The following is a 13288-nucleotide window of genomic DNA, read 5'->3' as shown; positions in this document are numbered from 1 at the left end:
ATTGAAGAGGGATATAGATTTCCTTTTTTAATCAATTGCTAGGTCTTTTATTCCCTGAACTCTTAAATGTTTTTGAAAAAAATGTTCTCCCAAATGTTAGGTTAGCGAAAGAGTGTAGAAGTACTGAGAAGCAAGTCTTATCTGACGAATATTTTTTAAATGGTTGTTGAGAAGACTAGCAGTACCCCACCTTCTCTGCCCTGTGTCTGGCACCGTGAGCCCAGGATATAATGTGGTCTCAGATAAGAGGAACATGCAAGATGAACAAAGAATGGCTAAGCATGACCATGAAAGAAAAGATCTGGGCCATCCATCAGAAACATAAAATGGGGGAATGAATATTCACATTGTGGATAAAATATTTAAGAACAAGCTTGATCATAGATTTGTGAAAACTATACAAGGAAAAAGCACAAAATACAAAACGTTACTGAGATAGTTTCCTGAGAAGGAAAACAGTTAAAAAATGTAAATTCCCTCCAAATTGATTGACAAATTTTGTGTAATGTCCCTCAACATTCCAAAGGTATTCCTGTGGAATTTGGCAAATGATTCAAGATTCATCTGGAAGAATAAGAATTAAAAATCAACTTAAAATTGATCAATTTAAAAAATTGATCAATCAATTTTAAAAAGTCCTAAAACATGAGACAGATTAATAATTAGGTACAGGGATGCTTAGATAAGAATAAAGCACACGTGTCAACAGGTGACTTGTAGAAACCCCATGATGCATAGAAGATGTTTATGTACAATTCTTTCAACTGTTTTTGATGTTTGAAAGGTTTCCAAGTAAAATGGGAAAACATATGCCTCAGCTCCCTACTTTTCTTACATCAAGTCCAAAGGCCTCTACCATCGCTTTTAAAGCTCAGAAATAAAAAGTTGCACCACACCTGTCTAGCTTGATTTCCACTGTTCCCTGTCAAGTCCTGTGCTGTAACCAAGCTCATTTCCTCACTCCCCCTCACTTCTGCTATGCTCATTTTCTCTTTCACGCTTTTGCTCCGGCTGTTTCTCCTGCCTAAGATGCCCTCATGTCCCCTTTTCACTTATTCTAATCTTGCCAGTCCTCCATTTAGGTCCTGCTGAATGCAGCCCTCACTCTGGTCCATATACAGGGCTTTCCTGTTATCCTTATGATTTAATGCAAACTCTGTAGCGCCTCACATTGTTCACTTACCGGTTCTGGTCTACTAGTCTGGTCCTACATAATCATGAGTCCTGATACTTCTTTGTGTTACTCAGCATCTACAGTAGTACTGTGTGGTAGATGATCAGCCAGTAATTGTTAGATGGCCTATACGTGATCAAGAATCATAGTCATAGATTCGTTCATTGAATGAATTAGTGTCCTTTACACTCTCAGGGACACAGTTGCCTGCCATGTCTGGCCCATGAGAGATTTTCAGTAACTTTTGGATCAATAGAATTTTTTTTTTTTTTTTTTTAGATTTCCAACCTTTTTCTATTTGAATGACTGTTTTTCTATGCATTATGTCTACTGAATAGGCTAGGTTTCCAGTTTCCATATATTATACAAGCATAAACAAACAGATACATAAGCAAATAAGTAAGCAAGCAATCCACACATTCACTGGGAAGTTAGTAAATTTTCAGTGTTGAAAGTACTTTCACCATTTGTGTCGAGAAGGGGTGCTTGCCTGGGACTACTATAAAAGAAAGGCACATTCTATATTAGTTTCCTAGTACTTATGTAACAATTTTTCACACATTCAGTGGCTTAAACAACACAAATTTACTGCCTTCTCCTTTCCGGAGGTCAGACATCCGCAGTGAGTCTCCAGGGTTAAAATTCAAGTGTTGGTACAGCCGCATTCATTCTGGAGACCCAAAGTGGCTCCAGATCTGGCACATTTGAGAAGAGTAGGGAAGCCAGTGTGGATGTTCAGAGGCAGGAGAGTTACAGAAGATGAACTCAGAGAGATAAGATTGTATGGAACTTTCTGGACTCCAAAAGGACAAGACCTGTACTCTGTGAGGAGTCTTTGGAGGCTTTTGAGCAGAATGCTATCATAAGGATCCTTCTCACTGTTGTGTTGTGAATAGATTTTTAGAATGGGGAAAGAACAGAAGCCAGGAGACCAGGAGACCAGGAAGGAGGCTACTGTAGTAATCCAGGTGAGAGATGATGGTGGTTTGGACCAAGGTGGTAACAGTGTGGGATGATGAATTTTGAAGATTGAGCCAACAGGGTTTCCTGATGGAGAAGATATTAAATGTACTGAGAGAGAAAGAGAGAGAGAGAGACAGAGGGAATGAGAAAGACAGAGATAGAGAGAATGAGAACCTAAATAGAAAAAAAATTGAATTCTCCCTTTGAACTGAATGAATGACTTAAGTCAAACTATTGTCAGTAGCATGCCTAGGAGAGCCTAAATGGCCATGAAGGGAACCTTCCCACTTTGCCGTGTGCTGCTGTATGTTTGAATCTTTTACAACAACAAAATAGTCTTATGTTACTTGCTTAACATTAAAAAAAAGTTACAGATGAGACTGACAACTTTTGTCAAGGACACATTTCCATTCATTTAGGCAAGGTGTATGTGGACTTAACATGAACTTTATCAGACATGTAGATTAATTGAGACAAATATTTAGCATCTACAGTTGGCAAGGACAGTGCAAAATGCCATGGAACCATCTGATAAATGCCGGATTATAAAGAAAAATGCGATCAAGAATGAATAATTCAATTTGTTATTAACTCAGGAGATTAAGATATAAATACAGTTGAGGTTAATAGATGTACAATTATAAACCATTTTTTTGGAAGGGAGAAAAATTTGCTGATTGAAAGTAAATAGTGATCAGACCCCACTGATAGGATGCTTGAGGGGAAACAGGTACAGCCTGCCTTCTTTTTCTCCCATAGCAATCCCATAATGCTACATGTACGATTTGATGAATTCAGAATAGATCTGAACATTTTCTGCACTGATATGGAGGTACTAATTACACTTCATGCGGCTCTCTAGATTCTTTCCCCCATATTATCAGGCCTTTCCCTGAACCACAGAGGCCTTTCTGATACTGAGTATATGTCTTGAAACATTACATATGCAAAAATAAACTGACTGCTTTTTTTTTTTTTTTTAAATTAAAGTTTAGCTAAGTCTATGAGTACATGCCTTGGGGTTGCTCAGATGGCTAAGTCCCATAGTTATAGGGTGGTGCTCTGTGTACTCTGAAGCACACAGCGATATAAGGAATAATTGCTTTGAATTCATTTATCTAGGTTTGAAGAGGTATGAAATATTCCAGACACATGGATGTCCAGATATTTGAAATGTACCCATTTAAACACCATTGTTTTTTTTTTTTAAAGATTTTATTTATTTATTTGAGAGAGATTTATTGAGAGAGATCACAAGCACGCAGAGAGGCAGGCAGAGAGAGAGGAGGAAGCAGGCTCCCCGCTGAGCAGAGAGCCCGATGCGGGGGCTCCATCCGAGGACTCGGAGTTCATGACCAGGCAGCGGTTTGACCCGCTGAGCCAACCAGGTGCCCCACTGTAAAAAATAATAATTTGAGTTGGAAAGTTTCTGAACTCCTATAAAATGTTCCTTAGTATTTTGATTCCTTTTTCCTCATTCTGGATGGTGGTTGTCTTTATTATCCAAGACCTAAGCCAGAAATGGGATTTCTTTGTCTCTATCACATCTAAGTCTTGTTGCTCTCCTTTTCTTTCTGATGCTGTGGCTGCTTTTCAGGACAGGATCATTTACTTATTTATTTATTTGACTGAGAGAGAGAGAGAGAGGACACAAGCAGGGGGAGCAGCAAGCAGAGGGAGGGGGAAAAGCACACTCCCCGTTGAGCAGGGAGCCCAATGCAGGGCTCGATCCCAGGACCCTGGGATCATGATCTGAGCCGAAGGCAGATGTTTAATCAACTGAACCACCCAGGCGCCCCCACAACAGGCTCTTGGCTCTGGTTTCATAGGACCACAGCCCTTTACCCCAACCTCTTAGGGCCAAATGTGTTCGTGAATTCAGATTGTTCTGATTTTAAACTGGAAGTCTGGACCCTGAACCATACATCCCATAACATCACCGACGGGAGCTAGCAGTTTCCCAGAATCCTATCCTATAATGTTTCTGCAGCAAACACACAGATATAATAAGTGGGATAATCAAAAGTTATGCATAGTCTCATATAAGGTCAGGGAAGATTTTGTCACAAATAACTCTAGGTCAGGTCAGGCGTTGCTGCCACATCAGTTACTAAGAATTATTTTTTAGTTTTTAGAGCTTTTTGGTTTTGGAATTAATGGTAAAGGACTTTGGACTTAAAGTTAAAAGATGGTGTGCATGTTGTGTTAAGAGTTCCTGGAGAGCTTGATGCTATAGTCCTCCCATCTCTAATTTGTTCCTTACATTAGCACATTTCAAATTTTGGGCTTCTCCACCCTTGCTACTTAATTGCTTTAGATAAGGCTCAGGCTTACACCGTTTAAGGCTCCCTACCAGTGTCGAAAGATCAAAGGTACAAATCTGATTCCATGTTATTTTTTTGCTCATTCTGTCAATGGCTCCCCTCTGCCCACAAGAGAGGTTCCTCACATGAGAAGTTTGCAATTCAGGGTTCTCTTTGACCGAGCCCCTTCCTGTCCAATTCTACCTCAACAGCTGTTCCTCTCTTCCTCCTTCACTGTCAAGGTCAGACTTACAGTTCACCAAAAAAGCTTATTGCTTTTTCATCCTCCGAGCTCATCTGTGATTTAAATGCCCTTCCCTTAGGTCAGCTTGTTGACTCCATACTTGTTCATGATGCAATTCAAACATCTCACCAGTGAAGGTTTCCCAGCTCCACCGAGGTCGTTTCCTGTCCTCTGTGTGTTGCCAGTGTGGCTAATGTAGGTACAAATATGCATCAGCATAGCATCAATGACATTATTGCAGATTTTACCTACCTGTCTGTATCTCCAGCTCGGCTGTGGGCCTCCTGAGGACAGACACGAAGACTCCATCATTTTCTGAATTCCCAGCATCCAGCTCAGGACCTTTGAAGGAATGCATACCGGGGGTGCCGCCATATCTTCAGTTCGTATTTCTGCAGAGTGGTCCAAGGACTTACTGTTACAGAAATACCGAAATCTCCAAAAAACTTCAAGTTCCCGGGACCCTGGATGGCCCTGAGGAAAATTCCAGGAGTACTCATAAGTGAAATCTGCACTTTAAACCAACTTGCCAGGTGTTTTGAACACTGAAAACTGTTATTTGGGGGCCTTAGAAGCATGTATGATTTGTAGCAGAATGAAACTGTTAGACCTAAGGTGATTTTCTTCTACTATCCACTTTATGGTTTTACTGTCTACCCCTTGACTGTATTGGACCTAGATGATGACTATCTAGTCACATTCATGGGCTGTTCTTGAGAACCTATTTCCTCCCGATTTCCCTCTTCAGTTCCTAATCAGTTTTGTGACAAGAAACCAGACGACAGTCAAGAGCACCTCATCTTCTGAGCCTCATCTTCTGAGTGATACTGAACGTTCATGAAAGTGTGAGGGCTGTAATGTTGCTTATTACATAACAGACTGACTCTGCTTCCCGGTTTGAGGGCCTTTTCTATGCAATAAAGAAGAAACTTGTGTTGATGGCCTTGAGGAAGGTGACTTTGGCTCCTCAGAAGCCCTTTCCACTCGTTTCTCTCCATAACTCTGTTCTGGAGAGCTGAGGTTGCTGGAGAGCTGGTGCCAAGCAAATGTCAGTGAGTGGTACGCGAATTCCCCTGTTAGGACAGGATCCTTCTACCCAGGGATGGCTTCCTGGGAACGGAGTGAGGCCTTTTCTCTGCACGGGCAGGCAAGACTGATAGTCTCTCATGTCATCGAAGGACAGACTTGGAAAAGGAAATGGAACTTTCCTTCATTCTACCTTCTTATTGCTACTTTATATAATGAACCTCAAGAGCAAATCCCGGTTACTTATTTTTCTAAATAAAAATAAATCTGGGCCTGAGTTCCTCTCCCCGAGCCGTCCTTCCTCACCCACAAGGTTGGAGAAAAGTCTGTTTGGTCACTGTTGTCAGGGAGTCCATTCTTTTACTTTGTAAGAATCCAAAGGTCATAGTCCTGAAACGTGGAGAAGTTTATGGCTATGGCTATGATGGGGAGCAAGAGTGGGAAGGTTCTGCCCTCCACCCCTGCATCAGGCCTGGAGTTTCTTGCCAAGGCATCTGCTTTTCTGGCAGCCCCACAGAAGACTTACCAAGTCCCAGGGTCCTAGAAGGGGTAGAGGGCAGCTCTTTTCACTTGTAGAGGTGCTCAACCTGCAATTTTCCAAATCTCAGGGGAACTGTAGTTCAGGCCATCATCCCCACCTGCAGTTTAAAGCATTAGTTCTGTCTTCTTTTCTTCTGAAAGACATGACGTTGGTGTGTCTGAAACAGGCCTATTCACCAGCCCCCTCACGGAAGGAAGCCTTCGGACCTTTAGAGACATGGAGGTAGGGAAAGGAGATGACTCCTTTTAAATCCGTACTGGTGAGAGGGCCCCAAACAATAGTTGATTGCTTTTTTCCTTGATAACTCACCTTATTATATAAACACCAAGGGAAACACAAGATGGGGATAGAATAGATTGAGATGCTTGCCAGATCTCATGTGTAAATTTTGCCGATGACTTATTAGCTCTGGAGGCCCCTTTGCCTTCATTTTTGTCCCCTTTGTGTGGGAGACAATCAGGTGGGTCCTTGTAACAAGTAGAGTTGTGCCTTTGTTCTCTAGCTAGTAATGTGAATAGTCATCATCTAGAATAGGTCCAGTGCTGTTCAATGATCTATCTCTAATTCTTACAACTCCACAAAATACTATCATCCCCATTTAGCAGATGAGGCTCACAAAGGTTCAGTATTTTCTCATATAGCCAGTGAATAGTAGAGGCAGAATCTAAAGTAGTGTCTATGTAGCTCCTAAGCCCATGTCCTTTCTAATATTTTCCTGAATCTTTTACCATTATATTTAAAATACAGCCTCCCATAATGGCCTAACCAGGAATTGTTAAAATAAAATAAAGCCTTCAGGATCTCTAATGTAACTTCTTATTGTGAATCTAAGAAATATGGAATAACTCAAATAATTCTTGCTGCATTGCAGGAAAGATATATTAACTTATTTTTATTAACATCCTGTAGTTAATTCCCTCATTTCTTCTTAGAGTTCTGGTTTACAGATAATTAAATCCATGCTCTTCTCTGATCACGGGTATAAACTGGGCATCCTACTGGGGGCTGCAGGCTACTTGTGTTGTTCTGTGCCTTTCTTCTCCTAGGTGTGTCTTTATAACATAGGGGTCAGATGGTTTGAGGACTCTGGATGCCCAATAACATAAATGTTTCCAACTCAGCTACTAAGTAATTTTCTCCTCTACTGAGGCTTGGCACGTTTTTCCTTCTGAATTGTCTAATTTTCTTTAGGTTGTAGCGTGACTATTCTAATCACAGTACATGGTGTTACTTGTAGAGGTCATCACATCACAGTTCCCAGGGCAAGTATTGGAAAAGCGTCATTGAGTTTGGTTCATCTAGAGCCTATTGTATTTCCTGGATTTCGTACTTAAGCTTCTGTATTATTTAGCAATGACTGTCTTGCAGATTGCTCCAGAAAAGAAAATTGGCTGGCTTGCTTCGTGGTAACATTCTTTAAAATGTGACTACTGTATTTTATAGTCTAGGTAACAGATAGGAAATTGGAAATGGTTGTATTACAAGGGAAATAATGTAAGGTGAGAAATGGGAGTGCTATTTGAAAGAGATGGCTGTTCTTACCAGAATAGTAAATCCATAGATTTTTTGCCTTGTCCTATAAGGTGCTGATAGACACATGCTGAGCATTTCTTAACCCCTTGTGTGAAAATTCTTCTTCTCTCCAAGGATCCGGTGGGAGAGAAGACAGACCGCACAGACCATTCCGCACAGACCACACAGCCAATTGGATTGGGAAGGGCATCTCACCATACTATGGTAGTGGACTATAAGAGGAGCTCAGAATAAAATCTCTGCCTAAATAGGGAGAATCTGGACCAACTTGATCACCGTCTTTAAGAAATCTGAACAAAGAATATAGCAAAGATCCAGTAACTAGTGGCAGATATAGAAGATAGAAATCCATGAAGTAGAGAGAGGTCATGGTGGAGCATGAGTGAAGGGGTTAGAAGTAAAAAGAAGCCAGAAGGGAGCCAAGTGGGACACACAGGAAGAGTAAAAGAGGCACAGAGAGGAATAGACTGAGAGGGCGTAGCTGGGTCCCCTGGATGATCAAGTGGAAGATCTAGTGCCTGTGTAAGCTCAGGTCCTAGAATTGGTATGAAACTGGGCTTTTCTTTCTGGGTTTCTGTGAGGTCTCTGATATTTGTGATTACTGCTTACTCATTCTTACTGTCTCCTGATAATAAACTCCGCATTCTCTGAAGGACCTTGAGGAGTTTTTTCAATGAACCAGCATGCCTAACAATTAATTAATTAATTAATTAATTAAGATTTTATTTATTTACTTGACAGAGAGAGACACAGTGAGAGAGGGAACACAAAGCAGGGGAAGTAGGAGAGGGAGAAGCAGACTTCCCACTGGGCAGGGAACCCAATGCGGGACTCAGTCCCAGGACCCTAGGATCATGACCTGAGCTGAAGGCAGATGCTTAACTGACTGAGCCACCCAGGCACCCTCTAACACTCAATTTAAATAGTATTTTTTTCCTCTGTTCAAATTCATTCTTTTATTCATTAGTGCAAGAAGTAGAAAGGAAATATCAGAAATTGATTTTTGAGCATCATTTGACTGGTGTGAAGGACGTAGGCTTATTCATTTTAGCTTTCATTAAGAGGAAATTAATGTTAGATATATTTTCTGTGCATAAAGGTGAGCTAAGAGAAGAGACAGCAATCCGTATATGGTGGCTATATCTTACAAGATCAGGAAAGGTCCTTTATATAAGAATTAGTCATATTAAGGGGCACCTGGGTGGCTCAGTGGATTAAAGCCTCTACCTTCAGCTCAGGTCATGATCCCAGGGTCCTGGGATGGAGCCCTGCTTCGGGCTCTCTGCTCAGCGGGGAGCCTGCTTCTCCCTCTGCCTGCCTCTCTGCCTACTTGTGATCTCTGTCAAATAAATAAATAAAATCTTAAAAAAAAAAAGAATTAGTCATATTATGATGAACTATACTTACAGGTTAAAATTATGTTTATTCAGCAATGTCTAATCTACTCTGCACTGTAGGTTAGGGCATTTAGGAGGAGGAGCTCTCCCTTAAATAAGGTTGAAGTTCTGTTGTGCTTCTTTCTTCGGTTAACTTAGGCTGGGCAGTCTTGGACATAATGCAGACATAATGGAAATGTGCGCTAACATTTCTGGGGTAGGGAAGAAACAGAGCAAGTGGCTGAGAACATGGCTGTTGATTCAAAATCCAGCTTTACTTTACTATGTGTGAGCTTGGGCAAGTCCCTTAATCTTTAGTTTTCTTCTGTACAGAATGCAGTGTTGATACCATAACAATTAAATGAAATGGTATCTTAAAAGATGGAGTAAAATATTTAGCATTCAATAAGGGTTCAAATGAATCATTGGGAAGGTAGAATATGTTATTAGTTGTTGTGTTTCTTGTAATTATTACTGATGCTGGACAATGTAGCCCAGAAATGGCTAGTTACTACCCAGAGGCCAAATCTGGCCTGCCATCTGTTTTTGTAAATGCAGTTTTAACGGGAGACAGTCATGTCTTCTCATTTGCTTGCTGTTTATGTCTGCTTTCACACTACAGCACCAGAGCTGAATGGTTGTGACAGATTGTATGGGCCACAAAACCTAACATATGTACTGTTTGACCCTTTGTAGACAATGTTTTCTAATCTTTGGCATAGTGGAATTAGGAAACAGAATTAGGAAACTGTTAAAGCTTAACAGTCATACAGATCCGAATTTCAATTCTGGTTCTCTTCCTTAGCTTAGGCAAATTGGGCAAATTTCCCTTTGAGATACAGTTTCTTGACCAGTTACAATGAGATACAGGTAGACCTATTACTAGGCTTACATATATGAAATCCCTTAGCATAAAATAGTTGCTCAATAAATAGTAACATCAGTGTATTCCTTTTACATTTCTCTTTCTGTAAGGAAGGTAGATTGGATGGTTCTGGGTTTAGTTTCACTACTTCAAAAAAATATCAGAACATTGTAATTTATGTTTATATGCACTTTATCATCTACCTAAAAGTAGCTAGCTGTATTTTGCCTGAATTCTTAGAGGCAAATAGGACAAATAGCAACAGAAGTTATTACTGAATTCAAGTAAAAAATATTCCCCAAGGGTGAAATTATTTGTCTTTCAAATTTATCAGCAAATTCAAATTTATATTTCCTTTTTTTTTTTTTTAAAGATTTATTTGTTTATTTTTAGAGAAAGAGAGAGTGAGCAAGGGAAGGAGTAGATGGAGAGGGAAAGGGAGCGACTATCCAGCAGACTTCCTGCAGAGTCAATGCAGGGCTCCATCTCTTGACCCTGAGATTATGATCTGAGCCAAAACTAAGAGCCGGTCACTCTAACCGACTAAGCCACACAGGCGCTCCTCGAATTTGTATTTCAGATTCAAATTCGTTAAGTAAATTTCTTAAAGTAGACTATTACCTAAATGTACCTCTAGTTCCAATGTTTTATTTATTGTGTTTAACATAAATTGAGATAACATGGTGCCTGCATCATGATTATCATTATAGTTCTAAGGTTGACAAGATTTATTCTTTTTGATTGGTTCTAGTTGGTCAGGTCTGTCTGGTGGACAGGTGGAGGACCAAATGTGAGTCAGAGCTTCCACATTTTACCGTAGACAAGTATAGGGATGAATTTATCAAAGACAACTGAACCGAAGGCTCAGAATAGCGTGACATTTTCATGCAAATTGCTCTTCTTGCTCTTCAGTCTTGAATATGTTTAGTTGAATTAAATTTGTCACACTCATAATCACTCATGAATAAGTCACATTTCCGGTTTCCTGCTGGTTCTGGAAAAAACCCACCATCTCATTTTTAGAAATTAAATACTTAGAGATATTTCTCATATTCAGTGTCCCAGAGAGGTAAGTTATTAAATGTGTACATGCTGAGCAAATTCGTTATGACTTTGTTTTATTTCTTTTTAACATTTTTTTTCCCTCTTTTTAAAAAAAAATTCTTCTTGGTTTGGTTATCTCTGTTGACTCAATTCCCATATTTTGGATATTCTTCTTTATATATTCCATGTGAGCTTGTGTTACCGAAATCAGAACATTGATAGTGGAGCCTAGAGTTAGTGATATTGAACATTACATCTAACTTTAATTTTTCCCCCTTTATTTTTTTTAAAGACTTTTATTTATCTTTTGACACAGAGAGAGAAACACAAGTAGGCAGAGAGGCAGGCAGAAAAAGAGGGGGAAGCAGGTTCTCTGCTGAGCAGAGAGCCTGATATAGGGCTTGATCCCAGGACCCTGAAATCATGACCTGAGGGGAAGGCAGAAACTTAACCCACTGAGCCACCCAGGCGCCCTAATTTTTCCCCCTTTAGAACTAACTTACAAACTATATTTTAAACACTTTTCTCACTGACCCACATGAATCTGCTTTCACTAGAATCTGCAGCTGTGAAAATATCAGCAGGAGAGTGGAGGTCTTGTGGCGGGGACGTCTTTCGGATGCAGTGTCTTAAGAAGCATCATTGAGTAAGTGTGTTGAGTTATCCATCCCCATATCAACTAGGTCAATCTGTGACAAAGCCAGTAGGTTCAGCAACATAAACATGAGTTTTGTAAAGAGGATAGGATAATTCCCCACCAAACATGTCCTTTTAATATTTTTAAGGAGCAATTTCATCTGAAGATTTCCCACACTTAATGATGCCTGAGGTATGATACACATAGTGGACCCTCACGAACAAACACATGGAGAGAATAAGTGAGTTTGTGGCACTGGTCTCTCAAACCAATTTAAATATATTTTTGGTTATATGAATAAATAAGCCAGATAAACTATAGAGCAGTGGGCCCTTCTTTGATCATCTTTGCATATGGAAAGGGAAAAGTAGAGTTTGGAAGAGGTGAGGCTTCCATCCTATTGTGGCCTCTGATGCTGCTTGGCCAGGTGGCCTTGTATAATTTCTCTAATTTCCCTGGCTCTTTATCACCATTTCTGCTAAATGAGAAGCCCGTATCAAATGATGTCTAAGCTCCTCTAGCTCTTGAATTTATTGGGTATGTTTCTTTTTGTTCCTTATAGTTCAGTAGTTTAGAACTAGTACTTAAGCTAAGTAACTAGAACTCATACAGAGAATTTGTATTACATATTAGGGCATTAGAGAGCTTCTCCAGGTCTTTTGTAGCTCCTGTGGGAATGATAATGGCTATCCAGAACCTTCTAAGCAAAGCTGGAAGGAATTATCAACTTTCAGTCTATAGGAAATGTGTTTGCCAGTCCTAGAGCTTTAGTAATAAGTTCAGATGTGTTTGTACATTATGAATGGATGTTCATTTAAATATTGTTACTAACCATAATAACACCACTTTCTTTTTTTAAAAGATTTTATTTATTTATTTGACAGAGAGATCACAAGTAGGTAGAGAGGCAGGCAGAGAGAAAGAGAAGCAGGCTCTGTGCTGAGCAGAGAGCCTGATGCAGGGCTCGATCCCAGGACCCTGAGATCATGACCTGAGCCGAAGGCAGAGGCTTAACCCACTGAGCCACCCAGGCGCCCGCCCCATAACACCACTTTCTATTGAGGATGCATATTGGTTTTTTTTGAAGATTTTATTTACTTGAGAGAGACTGAGAGAGAGAGAGAGAGCGCACAAGCAGCAGGACCTGCAGAGGGAGAGGGAGAAGCAGACTCCCTGCTGAGCAGGGATCCTGATGTGGGACTGGATCCCAGGACACTGGGGTTATGAGCTGAGCTGAAGGCAGAAGACCGAAGGCAGACGATGCTTAACCGAGTGAGCCACCCCTCATGTGGGTGCCCCACATACTGATTTTTGAGACCATAGGTAATCACTGCCTGGGTAAAACATTCATGCAAACTCTCAACTAGGTGCTTTTGGACCACCTTTGAACTTAGTTCCAGCTGTAGTGAAGGTTTCCAAGTCACCTGTTGCTGCTGCTAGTGGAATTGACCCCTAACTGTCTGTACTATCCTTAATACCGCACCCTTAAATAGACTTTACCTCTTTCCTTATTTTGTCTGCTTCTTGAGATCACATGCCACATAAATGATCTGCACTCAAGTTCTTATCTTGGCTCTGTACT

Source organism: Mustela nivalis, assembly GCF_964662115.1.
Source record: "Mustela nivalis genome assembly, chromosome: 15".
NCBI lineage: Eukaryota > Metazoa > Chordata > Mammalia > Carnivora > Mustelidae > Mustela > Mustela nivalis.
Note: the sequence above shows the minus strand (reverse complement) of the source record.